At 43.2% G+C, this 14491-nt stretch overlaps 1 protein-coding gene and 1 long non-coding RNA gene across 7 annotated transcripts in view; one reads left to right on the top strand and one right to left on the bottom strand.

Annotated features, from left to right (window-relative positions):
- LOC134533325 (glutamate receptor ionotropic, kainate 2-like) overlaps window positions 1–14491 on the bottom strand; it is a 406907-nt gene that overhangs the window by 276909 nt on the left and 115507 nt on the right. The window lies entirely within an intron of this gene.
- Window positions 11517–13163, top strand: LOC134533578 (uncharacterized). The gene is made up of 3 exons (XR_010075342.1): window positions 11517–11575; window positions 12882–12983; window positions 13084–13163. It is a non-coding gene; the product is annotated as an uncharacterized LOC134533578 (long non-coding RNA).

Genomic DNA, 14491 nt, shown 5'->3' with positions numbered 1-14491 from the left:
GTGCCTAGTTTTTGTTTAGATTGATTTCATGATCACCCAACGAGAGGTGCAGTCACTCTTGCCTTCAATGTAAGGTTTACTAAATTAAATTTTCGGTGGGTCGGTCGAATATCCCCCACGTTTATCCTATGCTAGCAATGCGATGATGATTTTTTTTTTTTAGATAGAGTTCTTTCTTTTTACATCGACTAACATGTAGACAACTAAGCTATAAAGTTTAAACTTCTGAAAGTAAGTGAATAATAATTTTTGTAATTATGATTTTTTTAGTAAACCATTATTTTTTAACATTAAGTTTTTTATTATCAGGTGATTTACAGCTAAGTACAGAAAACTGAGCACTGCAGCTCGTACATCTATGCGTACAAAATTTTACGGTTTAAATTTTTCTTTTGCACTTTTCCCAAAGTAAGTAGTTTATTTTGCATCATTATGATGATTTGATTTTACATTGCTTTGCAATTGTGACTTGCAAGGTGGAATTAAGGTTTAGTTTTTTGTGTATTTCCTAAGAGTCGAGCAAGGTCAAGCTAGCCACCGAGCAGCGCAGAAGTAAGGCCCCTCTGGGCCAACGAGCCACGACCCGGTCCTCTAGGTGAAACATCCTATGACCACCGATTGTCCCTGGGTTAGATCCCCAGCACTCACCCTTTGGACGACCCATGTTCAAACCCCCTCTCTCTCTTGCCCGCCATGGAAGATCCGATGGCGAAACTAAAATTAATTTAAAGTTAGTTATGCTTATTAGGACTATAATATCAGGCGTTAAAATTTTACATATATATTTTTGTTTCAGTTAAATTTAAATGCAATGATAACTTCATTTTTTTTTCAAAAGTTTAAATTTTATTTACCTTATCCATTTTTCATCTGAATTCGTTGATCTTTCGGGACTTCAAACCCGAGTTAATAAATGTAGGTATCCGGGACCGAGGTGTACTGTGATACTACATCAGATCACAGAACACTGAAACTTTAATTTAAAATAATTTATTTATGTTTTTCAGTATTTGTTTACATTTTTGTTTGTCACAAATTTATATATCTTTCATGTTAATTAACTTTTATATTTGTTTTGGATAATTGCTTTGAGCTTCGCAACCTTTCTCTATGTTAATAATGTTAAATGCAATATCTTTTAAATGCTTAATTCAAGGCCGGTGATTGGCCGATAGATCGGCGGATCTTTTAAAGACATTGTTGGTTATAGACGCTATTAATTTTGTAAGGGAAGAGAAAAAAACTTCGGTGTGCCATCTTGTGGCTTGTGTGGGTTGTCGCGTCGGGCCTTGCCGACGTGACATTTTAAATATTATATAGCATCGCTACGTCTCTCAAATTGGCAAGGAATATACGCCCGAGCTTCGGCGAAGCTCTGAGAGTAATGGTTTTATTGGGGCTTTATCTAAAACCATATATCATCAAATCTTCAGGTATGACTATATGCTATGTTGAATCCTGAGCAGTCGCGTCACCGAATCATAGCACTATTTGAGGTAGTGATCATCTGCTGTTTGATTATCCTAATTGTTTTAAATGTATCGCCTTTGAATAATCCTAAAGCCTCTAGTTTTCTTGGAATTATGGCACGATTAATATGTTGTACGACTTCACTCAGAAGTCTTGAAGGATATTGAATTTCATGCGAACCGACGAATACTGAACTAGCTAAATTTATTTTTATCTCCTAACAATTGAACTTTTGTATCTGTTGTGCCCAACGTAATTTTATTAGCTACTTAAAGTAGTATATATTGGCCGGTCCGGAAACAGGCGCCAGGCGGTGGTGGTGGTGGTGTCGGCGTCCGCCATCTTGGATTCTGACGTCACGGCGGCCATCTTGGATTCTGACGTCACGGCGGTCATCTTTGATAAGCGTAACGGGACACAGCGTAACGGGACATAACGTAATGGGACAAGTAGATCACGGCGGCCATTTTGGATCCACCATCTTGGATCCGCTATTTTGGATGACGTAATTGTGTTTTCTCGAAAATTTCGGTGATGTGTTTTCCGCCATATTGGATGATGACGTCACCGTTGCAATTTTCGTTACGGCCGCCATCTTTAACTTTTTTATTTATTATCCGATTTTAACGATTTTTTTTTTAATTTATAAAAAAATTTAAATAATAAAATTTTAATAAATTATTAAAAAAAAGTTACTTTTTCGACACGGAGCTTGGAGTTCTCGGTTCGAACCCGACAGAGGCAAAAAAAATAAAAATGGCGACCGATCCTTCCCCCGCGGTGGCTGGAGGCAGAATGACCCCCACCACTTTTACCAACGCATATACGAACTTACACGCCCCCCCCCCTTTCCACCCCACCCCCTCCCGAATTTTTTTTTCTCGCAAACGACGCTCCGCCCCTCCCCCACCACCCTTTTTTTAATTTATTATTTTTCATCGTAATAACCTCCCCCCACCACTACTCTTATAATTATTTCGTTTTTTGTATCTTTACAAAAAACTTTGTAATGAAGAAATTTTTTTTCAATGTACCTCTACAAAACTAAATAAAAAAATCTTATAATGTTTTTGATGATAAAGAATGTATTAAAAAATTGTACTTTACGTCTACTCGTCACGAACAAGGTACTCGGTAGGGGGGGAGGAGGAATTGAGGTAAAAACTAATATATATGTATGTACGAATACGCAGAAAAAATATAATGGAAAAAAAAATATTTTTAATGTTTGTGTTTTATCATAATAATAAATCCCCGAGTCACTATACACACATTGTTTTAAAAACAAAAAAAAATATCTCTTCATGTTTTTACTTGAAAAAATATATACTTAAAAAAATTATGCATCGTTATACTTGGAAATTTATAACAGTACATCTTTAACTCTGAAAAAAAAATTATTCATCTGTATACTTGGAAAAAAAAATTATACATCTTTATACTTGTAAAAAAATTTATACATCTTTATGACTTTATACTTGTAAAGAAAATTAATTCTTTATAACTTTATACCTGTAAAGAAAATTAAAAGTAATTCTTTATAAAATAATGTTGTAATATATTGTTAGCATGTGGCGACCAGCACACGAGTCCTTGAAGAGGACATTAGGTCTCTGCCCCCAGCGCCGGGTCCCACGCTCCAGCGAGCCACATGGAGGGGGAAGATGCACCAGCATGGTCCAGGGGAGAGGAGGGAAATTTTTGCAAACTAAGATCTTCACCACCTCCACCCCGCCTCCACCGCCGCGGCCAGGGGGCGCCAGACCCCCACCACCACCACAGGCGCTGTGGAGGGGGTAAAAGCCACGACAGTCGTCCAACGTCTTTCGGCCGGAGCGGTCGCGCTTCTCGCACGCTCCCCGCATGACGCATATATACACGTACAGAAATTTAAAAAAAATACAATTTATTACATACAAAGATTTATTTATACAAAATATCTTTTATACACAAGTTTTTTACAAAAATTTTTTTACACAAACTCATTGTTTTAAAATATCCTTTTCATCAATCCACGAGTCAAACTCTGGTCCATGATGCAACCACCGTATTAATGCCTTACCCTTCTTACGTCGTAACACTTTTTCAACGAGAAAAGTATCTGGAAATTTAGTTTTCATAATCTCTTTTCCATAAAACGCTCCTGCTATACGTTTTCCTCTCAGATCCTCGAAAAAATAAGTACGTGGATACATATTTTTTATTCTACATACACGAAAAAGTTCACCAGTCCAATTCCCCTTGTAAGGTCTGTGAAAAATTCCGCGATTTTTCGAAATCCGCACAATGTCGCCGATATTCGCTTTTTTCTTTCGCGAATCTAGTATATTCGTCTTGGAGTACACAGTTCGAAGCAGTCGATTGTCCTTTACGTCCTTCGGCCTGAGTTTCGTTGTAGAATGCACAGTAGAATTGTATTCCCGTACGAGTTTAGGAAGTAAACTCAGCCACTTGTAATTACCGTTCGCTGTAAAATTCCTATACAGTTTATTCTTCATCGTACGAATCACACGTTCCGCCATTGACGCTTTGACACCGCTAAACGTAGAGTAGTGATTGATGTTGTACTTTTTCATCAATGACTTGAATGATGCATTGTAGAATTCTTTCCCGTCGTCCGTCTGCAGTAACAAAGGTCTTCGTTTATGTTTCAAAATATTCGCCATGGCACTCGTAACTTCCACGGCGGTTTTCCGTTTTAAGGGTCTAGCCCACAGGAACTTTGAATAGGTGTCTATGACTATGAGAATGTACCTGTAGCCCTTGTTCACACGCGAATATTCGCACATTTCGATCAGGTCAGACTGCCAATTGTCGTCCAATCCTTTGATTTTGATTTTTCGACGTGGATAATTACGTCTTGCGGGTTTATGCAACTCGCCCGCAATGGCAAACTTTGACATGACTACTATTCAATATATCCCGCTTCACGTAATTCTTCAAGTATGGAAGCGATTTCGTTGGTGTGCGAATTATTTCCCACACTCTGAGATGCCTGCAGCAGTCTAAGACGATCAACTATTTCATTGGGGTCGTCATAATATACATAGTCCAATTTTCTACCAGTGTCGAGTTTATAAAGTCCGGCCCCTTCGATGTCCAAGAAAAGACTAGCTATCAAAGGATATTTCTCATGTTCATAATCTTTGAAACGACCCGTCTTCGGGTCATTTTTCGCGTAAATGGCGTTGGAAGCATCCAGTAATCTTCTATATTTTCGCAAATCTACCTCTGAATATCGCCGCGGTTTTTTACGAAACAAAAGTTCGCATAATCCACGAGTAAGTTTTATCACCTCTTTTCCACATTCAATATTATCGCCGGGCACGAAATGTACCTCCTTCGAACCAAGCACCCATTTACTACCTCGTTTATGCACGCCATACGCCGCATCGCTGTTTCGAGGCACAGAGGAGGCCAGGTACTCGCTAGCGAGAGGACCGACTTCGAAACCTTTTTTATTTCGAGGTTTCTTCCTAAGAGTTCGACCGACACGAACTTCGTCTTCGCTAGTAGATACGTTGGAATCGTCTGTTAATTGTGGACTTCGCTTTCGTTTGCCCGTGGACGTAGTTTGCGGCTCTTCTTTTATTTCGATTTTAGTCGGTTTCTCGTTTTCGACGTCCCCTCGCCTGGCTATGAAACTATCCAGACGTGTACTCAAGGGCTTCAATTTTTCCTCTCTTCGAACCTCGTCGCTTAATCTATGTTGCTTGGCGAGCAAGTACTTTGTTCGTATGGCCTCGATGACATCGTGCAGTTGCTTAGCCAAATCGGTGTTAACATCCATAATTTTGTTTTTATTTCGAAGCACCTTTAGACACCAGACGTGAATTAAGTTTTGACAGAAGAGACTTTAGGTCGTCGCGTCTTTGTGCATTCGAAACTTCGATCATGTCGCGAATTCGAGAATCCGAAGCTTCCAGTCGCTGGTCTATGGCTACGAGGTACACTATTATTTCGTCTTTTGCTCGTTTTATTTCTTGGCCAAGTAGCGAAATGTATTTACGTATTTCAGCATCGTGTTTCACGGTGCATAGTTCGGTACGCGGAGCTCGACTGCTGCGTCCAAATTTAGAAATGCTATGATTCATGTTTGACGATAAACTGATCGAAACCCTGTCTGTACCTGCCCTTATATAGCGGCCAGTCCTTTACGATGACTAGGAATCCGTGTTCGTCTTTCCAACACAAGGAACACATGTCTTTGAATTCCTGAAACGTCATGTCGGTGTTTACGTGATCGTCGTAAGCGTGGCGTAAATTAAGTTCGTCCATGCGAAACAAAACTATGACATTCGCATTATCTCGCAGCAAATGTTTGGGTATTCTCCCGTACGTCTGACACAGGTATACGCAGTCTACCTTGGCGTGTCTGCCCATGGAAAAGTAGGTACTCTTGTATTATGCCTTGCTTCTCACAAGCCACATCATCGAACACAAACACGGAATTAGGCTTTGCTTCGTCGGTAGACACCACATCGGTATTATCGCTAAACGGAAAATACTCCAGACCATCCACCGAGCGTAGAACGGCGGCCAAGCGCTGGTACTTTGGCTGTTGCAACGACTTGGAATACAAGTAAACGTTCTCGAACCGAAGACCGTTTGGCTCCTCCAGTAAACTCAGTAAAACACAAGTATTGCCACAGTTTGACGGTCCCGCTATGATGCAACGTACGGTGGACGGTAATAATACGCCATGTCGTGATTCACGACCGATAGTGTCATCGTCCTGCGTAATGCACACTGGCAAACAAACATCCTGCTTGACTACCTCCATCGTACTGACGAAAATTCTATAAGAGCAATCGTATTTATTGATTTTAGGTCAGTTGCATGTAATGTCTCGAAGAGGTAAGAACAAAAAACACATCGGCGCGGGACTCGTAAACTCGCTGATAAACAACCTACCATTCGAGCTACACATTCCCGGCTACAGATTTTGCGGCCCCAGGACTAAACTAGCGAAAAGGTTAGCTCGTGGTGACGTGGGCATTAATTCTCTGGACGAAAAGTGCAAGCAGCACGATATCGCATATTCATTAAGCAAGGATCTGGAATCTAGGCACAGAGCAGATCAGATATTGGCACAGGAAGCCGAGGAAATAAGCAAATCGTCGGACGCGGGACTAGGAGAGAAATTCGCAGCGTGGGGCGTATCTAAAATCATGAAGGCAAAGACGAAATTAGGAATGGGTGCTCGTCGCCGGACCAGGTCTCGCAAGCGCAAGATACAACGAAAGAACAAGAAAAAGGGCGGATTTCTACCGCTGCTGGTGCCTGCTATAAGTGCACTAGGCGGGATCGCAGCAGCCGCGGCAAATATTGCTAGAGCGGTCAACACTTCGAAGAACCAGAAAAATCAATTAAAGGAAGCACGTAGACATAATGCAAGCATGGAAGCCATTGCCATCGGTAAAAAGAACGGCGCAGGACTCTACTTACGACCTCACAAATCAGACCGAGGCATGAAAAAGAAACGTATAAAGAGAAAATCCTAAGTTCCCTGCCGAAACGACCGCTCACCAACGTAGATTTAATAAAGTACGCATGCAAACTTAAAATACCAAATTTCCGCGGTGTGTTTATGCGAGACACTTTGCCCAGCAAGCCAAAGACACGTGAGTGCGCCATAATTAATTTAGACACGTCGGTGGGTCGCGGCACACACTGGGTGGCGTACATAAAGTCTGGAAAAAAAGCAACTTACTACGACAGTTTCGGTAATCTACGCCCTCCGCCCGAACTGCGACAGTACCTGGGTCGGACCACTACGATGTTTTACAATTACGAAACGGAACAGAGGCCTAATCAAACAAATTGCGGACACTTGTGCTTGAGATTTCTGACCAAATATGAAGTATGAAAAACAAGTGTATTTTCTCTTATATAAAATAAACGTACAGTAGCGAAAAACAATCAGTCATGTCCGTAACACTCATATTGACAGGTCGTAGCTCGCAGCTACGAGCCACATTCTACCCGCCTCTGGATTTAGTCGGAGAATGGTGTATCGGGCTCGTAGATTTTCAAACTTATAATGCCATACCTAATATCGACGAGGAAAACTGCAAAATGTGCTTCTTGAAAAGTGATGGAACAACCGCTCGGGAAGTTGCCATACCTACCGGCGCATACGAGTTGAGCGATATTACAAATTACATCAAGCAAGCCTTGTCTCCAAACACAATTTTCGAATTGCGAGATAATCCAAACACGCTACAGTGCGAACTTTACTGTAGTGAAAATGTCGACTTTACGAAACCTGGCACCATAGGTACCATGCTCGGATTCGAACCGAAAATATACGCAGCCAAGACCTTGCACGTCTCCACGCGACCTGTAAATATCATGTCGACAAATGTAATACGCATAAACTGTAATTTGGCAAGTGGAACGTACCTCGACGGAAAACTAAACAACAGGGTACACGAGTTTTCGCCGACGGTTTCACCCGGATATAAACTGGTCGAAGTACCGCAAAGTATCATTTACGCCCCTGTGCTCGCCAAAACAGTACACGAAGTGGTAGTGGACATTGTCGATCAAAACGATAAACTAGTAAATTTTAGAAACGAAGAAATTACACTACGTTTACACTTGAAGCGATGGGACTGATTTTCAAGACCTATAAATCAAAGAAGCGACACGAACCCAGGACCAGTCTGTTGCGAGGCCGCGGTGTGCTAACACCTCTTAACGTTGAGTATCTCCGCAGTTTAGGCTACAAAGTTCACAAGCATGGAAGATTATTTAAACGTGTCAGAAAAAGCTCAGTTTAGCGACGATGTAAATAAATTTGAATATCACTGCTACGCACCCTACCTCCAAGGGCCGTACATGCCCGGTAGGGAAATACGCATCCCGGTACAGAAACAAGACGTATATACTCTACCCTGCCAGTCGTTTATTCGTATAAGAGGCACGCTGACAAAAGCGGATGGTACGCACCCGACAACTGCATACTTCGGTCGAAACGGAATATTGCATTTATTCGAACGAGTTATTTTCGAATTGAATAATATTGCGATCGATGAATCGTGGGACTTGGGCATTACTGCCACGATGAAAAATTACCTGTCTCTAACACCGAACGACCTGAGCGCGACCAAAATCGCGGGTTTTGGAATGGAACCCGATTTCAAAATTCCCATCTACGAATCTGGAAAATTCGAAGTTAGCATACCGCTTTCGATGCTTCTCGGCTTCGTGGAGGATTACAAGAAAATATTAATTCAAGCCCGCCAAGAACTGGTGTTAATTCTAGCGACATCGCACCTGAATGCCGTCGTGGGAGCACCCGGGAACGACCCCCAGCCGGTCGCAGTCACCGTCACGAGCACCGAGTGGTTTGTTCCGCACATAACCGTCAGTACGAAGGAAAGAGTCAGACTTTTAAGTTACGTCAAAAAGGACAAGACGGTCGAAATTGCGTTCAGGAGCTGGAATCTCGTAACGTGCCCCTTACTGACCCAGAATAGACGCAATCACTGGGTCGTCAAGACGTCGAGCAGTACGGAAAAACCTAGATATATAATATTAGCTTTGCAGACAGACAGACAAATGAACCTCAAGACTGACAGATCGGTGTTTGACCACTGTTTTATGGAAAATGTAAAATTATTTTTAAACAGCGAAAGTTACCCGTACGTGGACATGAACATTGATTTTGAAAATGGCGGTATTTCCTTGCCGTATCACATGTACACGCAGTTCCAATCTTCGTACCACGGACAAGAATCGCACCCGATCCTGAGTCCAGACCAGTGGCGTAGCCAGGATTTGTGTATGGGGGGTGTTAAGAAGCCTGCAAACCCCCCCCCCCCCCCCGTATTAAAGCGGGTGGGTCCGGGGGTCCCCCCCCCCGGGAAAATTTGGATTTTAAGGTGTAAAATAGTGGTATTTAGCTGTTTTCGGTACTTAAATTTAAATATTGTAATGGTAAATTTTTATTAATTGTTAATATGAAATTTGTTTGAGTGATGAATAAGAAATTTAATTAAAATTTGCTGCTAAGGGGGGGGTTTGAACCCCTAAAACCCCCCCCTGGCTACGCCCCTGGTCCAGACACCTATAAAACATTAGCTCCGCTAATCGTATTTGACGTGAGCAAACAAGACGAATCGATTCGCAGTTCTATGATTGATTGCCGATTGGAAATTTCCACGAAAGATGACGTACCGCCACTCACAACGGCGTTCTGTCTAATCCTACACGACAGAGTAATTAATTATGATGCGTTTTCAGGTCTCGTGAAAATAATGAACTAGATATAAATACGTCTGCATGTACCATCCCATCATCAGTTGGTTTCAGGATGTACTGTAACATGCAGGGGTTCCAGAGCCAAAATGGATTCGTGCTCAAGGAAATTGCCGTCACTTATGACGGCCGTACTCGAACCCGCAGCTTCCGCCCCCCGTATCCTTGGAAACTACTAGACGAAAAAAGTAAACGGTCGAACGAATGGCTATGTAAATACTATCACGGACTAGAGTGGGACGAAGGAAAAATTCCGTACCACCAAGTGAAAAACACACTTCAAGATTTACTACTGCAAAACGAAATAATCTACGTTGCCGGACCTGAACAGAAGAAATGGCTACGAGAACTGTGTGACGTCGGAGCAGCTGAAATCGTAGATATACAGACCGACTACGGCTGTCCTGCCCTGCGCAAACTCTGTGCAATGTACGAAGCCAAGCATCCAAACGACAAGTTTGAACATGTCTGTGCCTGTACAAACTCGCAGCTAATGCAGAAATGGCACGCGCAGCAGGAATAATTATTTTTTAAATATTGGCAAACCCGATTTTTTTGGTCAAATATTGGCACACCTGAATTGTAATTTTAGTATAAATAGCTCGAAAATTGAGCACTATCAATCAGTTTACGTTCGGACACGATGACGCCATTCCAGCCGGAAACCGAGTACCTGAGTGCGAAACCAGACTACAGCTGTATTGAATACAGTTTTCTGGACGAAGAAGAAAATTTACGCACATATACGGAAATATGTTACGGCGGAGTCTTGCATTTCCTAATGGCTCATTCGCCACGCAGTTATGAGCCATCACAAAACAAATAAACTGTTACGGAGCGGAAAAGTGCGTCGTGTTTAACCTCAGACCAACAACCGTTCTTCCATGCACCAAGGAAGAAATTCTCGGCACAACTCTACACGCATCCGACTGCACGTCAGAAGACTGTAGCGGTATCGACCCCGGCACCCCGGGCTGCAGTGAGCAGTCCAAACCCGTGTCTACGAGACGCAGCGACCTGTCCAAACTCGTCGCTACGAAGCGCAGCGACCTGTCCAGACCTGAACTCAAGACTAGGACTCTTCGTCGGCCCTCTCCCAGACTCGAACCAGCAACTCGGCGCCGAAGCATCAAGAAACGTGGATTGAGCGTCGATACGCCGCAGATCTACAGTGATAATGCTACGGACTGTTACGAATTTGATTCTGTAAAAACCATTCGCACCGCCCTGTGTTCTGTACTCTCTGCCTTGTTAGATGTTTTGAAGTAATAAAAAAATTAAAAACTATTGTATTGTGTTTTACTTATTTATTTATCCTTCCGTTTATAAATTAATAATTTGCTGTTGAAAAAGTAAGCATAAAATTAAAAACAAATGATATTTTTCAGTAAATTATTTAAGTATGAAAGTGATGAAAATAACCTAATCTATAAAGTGTCATAATATATAAATTTTCAATAAGTTGGTAATTATTTCGTCTGGAGCATGTCGATTCACGTGGCAACTCTTCCACCTGCCAGGAGCTGAATGATTCTGATTGGCTAGTGAGTATCCCCTCCACCAAACAGTCAACATTTCCTGCCCCCTCCTGATTCCCGCAACATTCGCTCCTCCCACTTTTCCCTCATCCCTCCCATTAATTCAAAATAGTGCTGACCATGCTGCAGTTTTCGCGGAACCTGATTGGCTGGAGCCTGTGTCCAAGGGGGGGGGGGGGAATTTACCTATAAATTGGCGTGTGAGACGTCGGGGGCTTTACTTTTGGTCTTGCCGCCGTCACCGTATGATCGCGTTCGAGTTCTCCAGCTTTACTTCCCGTCTCTACAACTCCAGCAGCTTGGTAAGTACAACTTCTCCGTAAATTGTAACTTTGAAATTTTTTCGTAAATTTAACTTTGAAATTTTTTCGTAAATTTTAACTTTGAAATTTTTCCGAACGTTTTTAACTTTGAAATTTTTCCGAACGTTTTTAACTTTGAAATTTTTCCGAACGTTTTCAACTTTGAATTTTTTCGTAAATTTCAACTTTGAAATTTTTCCGAACGTTTTTAACTTTGAAATTTTTCCGAACGTTTTCAACTTTGAAATTTTTCCGAACGTTTTCAACTTTGAAATTTTTTCGTAAATTTTAACTTTGAAATTGTTTTGAACTGTAATTTTTTATTTTATTTTAACATTATGGTTTCGCGTGTGTGTGTGTATGCCTTCGCTGCATCCTTCGCTCAGTCAGCAAGCCTAACAGCTGGCCACTGGGTGAAGGCCGGAGCTGAGCCAGCTAGTACGTGACGTGGTGATAACACTCGAGCGAGCGCGCACGGCTGACGTACCGCCCGCCGCGCCGGCTCCCCGGCCAGCCGGCCGGCAGAGAGAGCGTAGGAAAATAAAAGTACGCACTAGGCATAGTAATCATCTGTTTTCCAAAAATTTTTAAGAAATTTGTGAGTATGTTTATTTTTCACGTCTAAGATTGGTACTGCCTAGATTATGTGTGCGAGTGGAACTGTTTAGAGCCTGCATTAGGTTCAGTAGTAATATTTTACAGTTGTGATTATTACAATTTTTTTTCAGTCGAAATTATTAGTGCCATCAGTTGCAGTATATTTCATCTTGAAATAATAGTTTTCCCTGGCATACATGTTAGTTATTATTTATGCATGATCGACTTAGCTCGAAACAAGATGGATGCCGTGCACACCCGTGTCCTACCGACGGGCAGCGCGCGCAGAGCGTGTCCTCCCCCTCCCTGCTTCAGCCACCACCCAAGGTGCGCTACCCTCCCTCCTCCTGGACGGACTGTCCCCCCCCCCCCTCATCAACGCCGCGTGTGGACCCTACCGACCCCCCGCGCTCCCTGGCCACCCGTGCACGGAGCGATGTTTCCGCCGCGCCCTGCAGCTTACGTCTGGCTAGTTACCGCGCACCGCCGCATGGGGCGCCCAAGTCGGCCTGCCTGCCCCCTCGCCTGGCTCAAAAAAATAAATAACTGATGCACGCGCACTTGCTATCATAATCAAATAGAAAAAATAAATTTGTTTCATAAAAAAATAGAAAAAAATTAAAAAAACTAAATACAAAAATATACCAAAGAAATACGAGTAAATTACTATTGTAGTATATTTCGTAAAAAAATATTGTATGTGTTGCAGGTATTCAGTGCTTCTCCTTGCGTCGAGCTACTCCCCAGTGTGATCCGCTTGGAGAACGCCTGTCTGCCCTCTGGAGTCCTGCACCGTTCCTCTTCGATTCCGGTCAGTACATAAAACATAAAATTTTGACGTCAGTGTCTTTGCGCTGTCTTGAAAAAAAATTCCGAGTGCTAAGCCAGGTGGTCTCTTTTCTATGTTACAGGTTACAGTGTGCTGTACGACGTTCCAGCCCTCCTCGTTGTGCGTGCGTGCAGTACACACAGAGTCGTTCCTGTGTTCTTCTGGTAAGTGGAATTTAATTATTTTTATGCGTGTGTAGTTGTTTCTGCGTGCGTGTAGCTGTCTTTATGCAAGTGTATTTTGTTTGTGTGGAGGTGTGGTTGTATTGATGCACATGTATTTTGTTTGTGTGTATGTGTGTGTGTGGTTGTATTTATGCACGTGTGTGTGTGGTTGTATTTATGCACGTTTATTTGTTTGTGTGTGTGTGTGTGCGCGCTCGTGGTTGTATTTATGCACGTTTGTTTGTGTGTGTGTGTGATAATTATGATGTTCTTGTTGCTATAATTTTTCCGTTGGTGTTACAGAGTCCATCATGAAGAGGACCGCGTCTGGTGTTCCCGTGGCAGCCGGCCAGCCCTCAACATCGGGAGCCCTCCAGCCCTCGACATCGGGAGCCGTCCAGCCCTCGACATCGGGAGCCTGCCAGTTTGTGTCATCTCAGGTATGTGCACCGTCACCAGGGAATGGGTGTGCATACTGTGGCAAATTGTTTTCCGCTAGCCATAGTGCTAGACGGCATGAGCGCATCTGCGCAGCTAATCCTGGCTGTAATACAGCAAGCCAATGTCATATCTGCGGTATGACAATAAGCCGCAAGGACAGTTTGGCCCGCCATATGAGAACGTGTGAGGGCACCGTCGAGCACAGCACAGGCTCGAGGTGCATTCACTGCGGGCAGCAATTCAAATATAGCCGTGATGCCAGACGCCACGAGAAGAGCCAGTGCTCATTCAACCCTGAGCGCATTGCATTTACATGCACTACATGCCAGGGCGAGTTTACCCGCAAAGACAATCTATTGACGCACATCAATACGTGCAAGGGTCTGGCTCCCAAGAGACGGTGCGTAGACGTGACCTCCGGCCTGCAACAGCCCGGCCCCAGCACTCGTCCGCAATACGTGGCGAGTGTGCCCGACCAGGCACAGCGAGACTTGGAGGCGCAAGCGCCTGACCAGGCTCAGGTTGACTTGGAGGCAGGCGGTACCGGGTTCGTGGAGGCGGAGAGTGCATTCCGCCGCAACCTAAAGACCTTAGTGGCAGTCAACAATGGTGCGACCAAAGACATTTGCACGTACCTGGGCGAAATGAAAAATAACTTGATCAATCGCATTTCCCAGGAAGTACGTGAAAATGGCCCAGTGAAGTTCAATGTATGGCTTGAATGCGATTATGCCAAGCCCGCTCCCTTCGATGAAGGTGTAGACAAGAGGGCGTTCAAGACGAAGAATGTACCCATCTACGAAGAGAGCGACATTGAAGAGGCAGTAACAGAATGCATTGCGAAAATATGTAGGGAGGAAGACGAATATGTCAGTAAAGGCTCGG

This window comes from Bacillus rossius, chromosome 6 (genome assembly GCF_032445375.1).
Source record: "Bacillus rossius redtenbacheri isolate Brsri chromosome 6, Brsri_v3, whole genome shotgun sequence".
NCBI classification, from domain to species: Eukaryota; Metazoa; Arthropoda; class Insecta; order Phasmatodea; family Bacillidae; genus Bacillus; species Bacillus rossius.
This window is presented reverse-complemented; position numbering and strand designations above follow the sequence as displayed.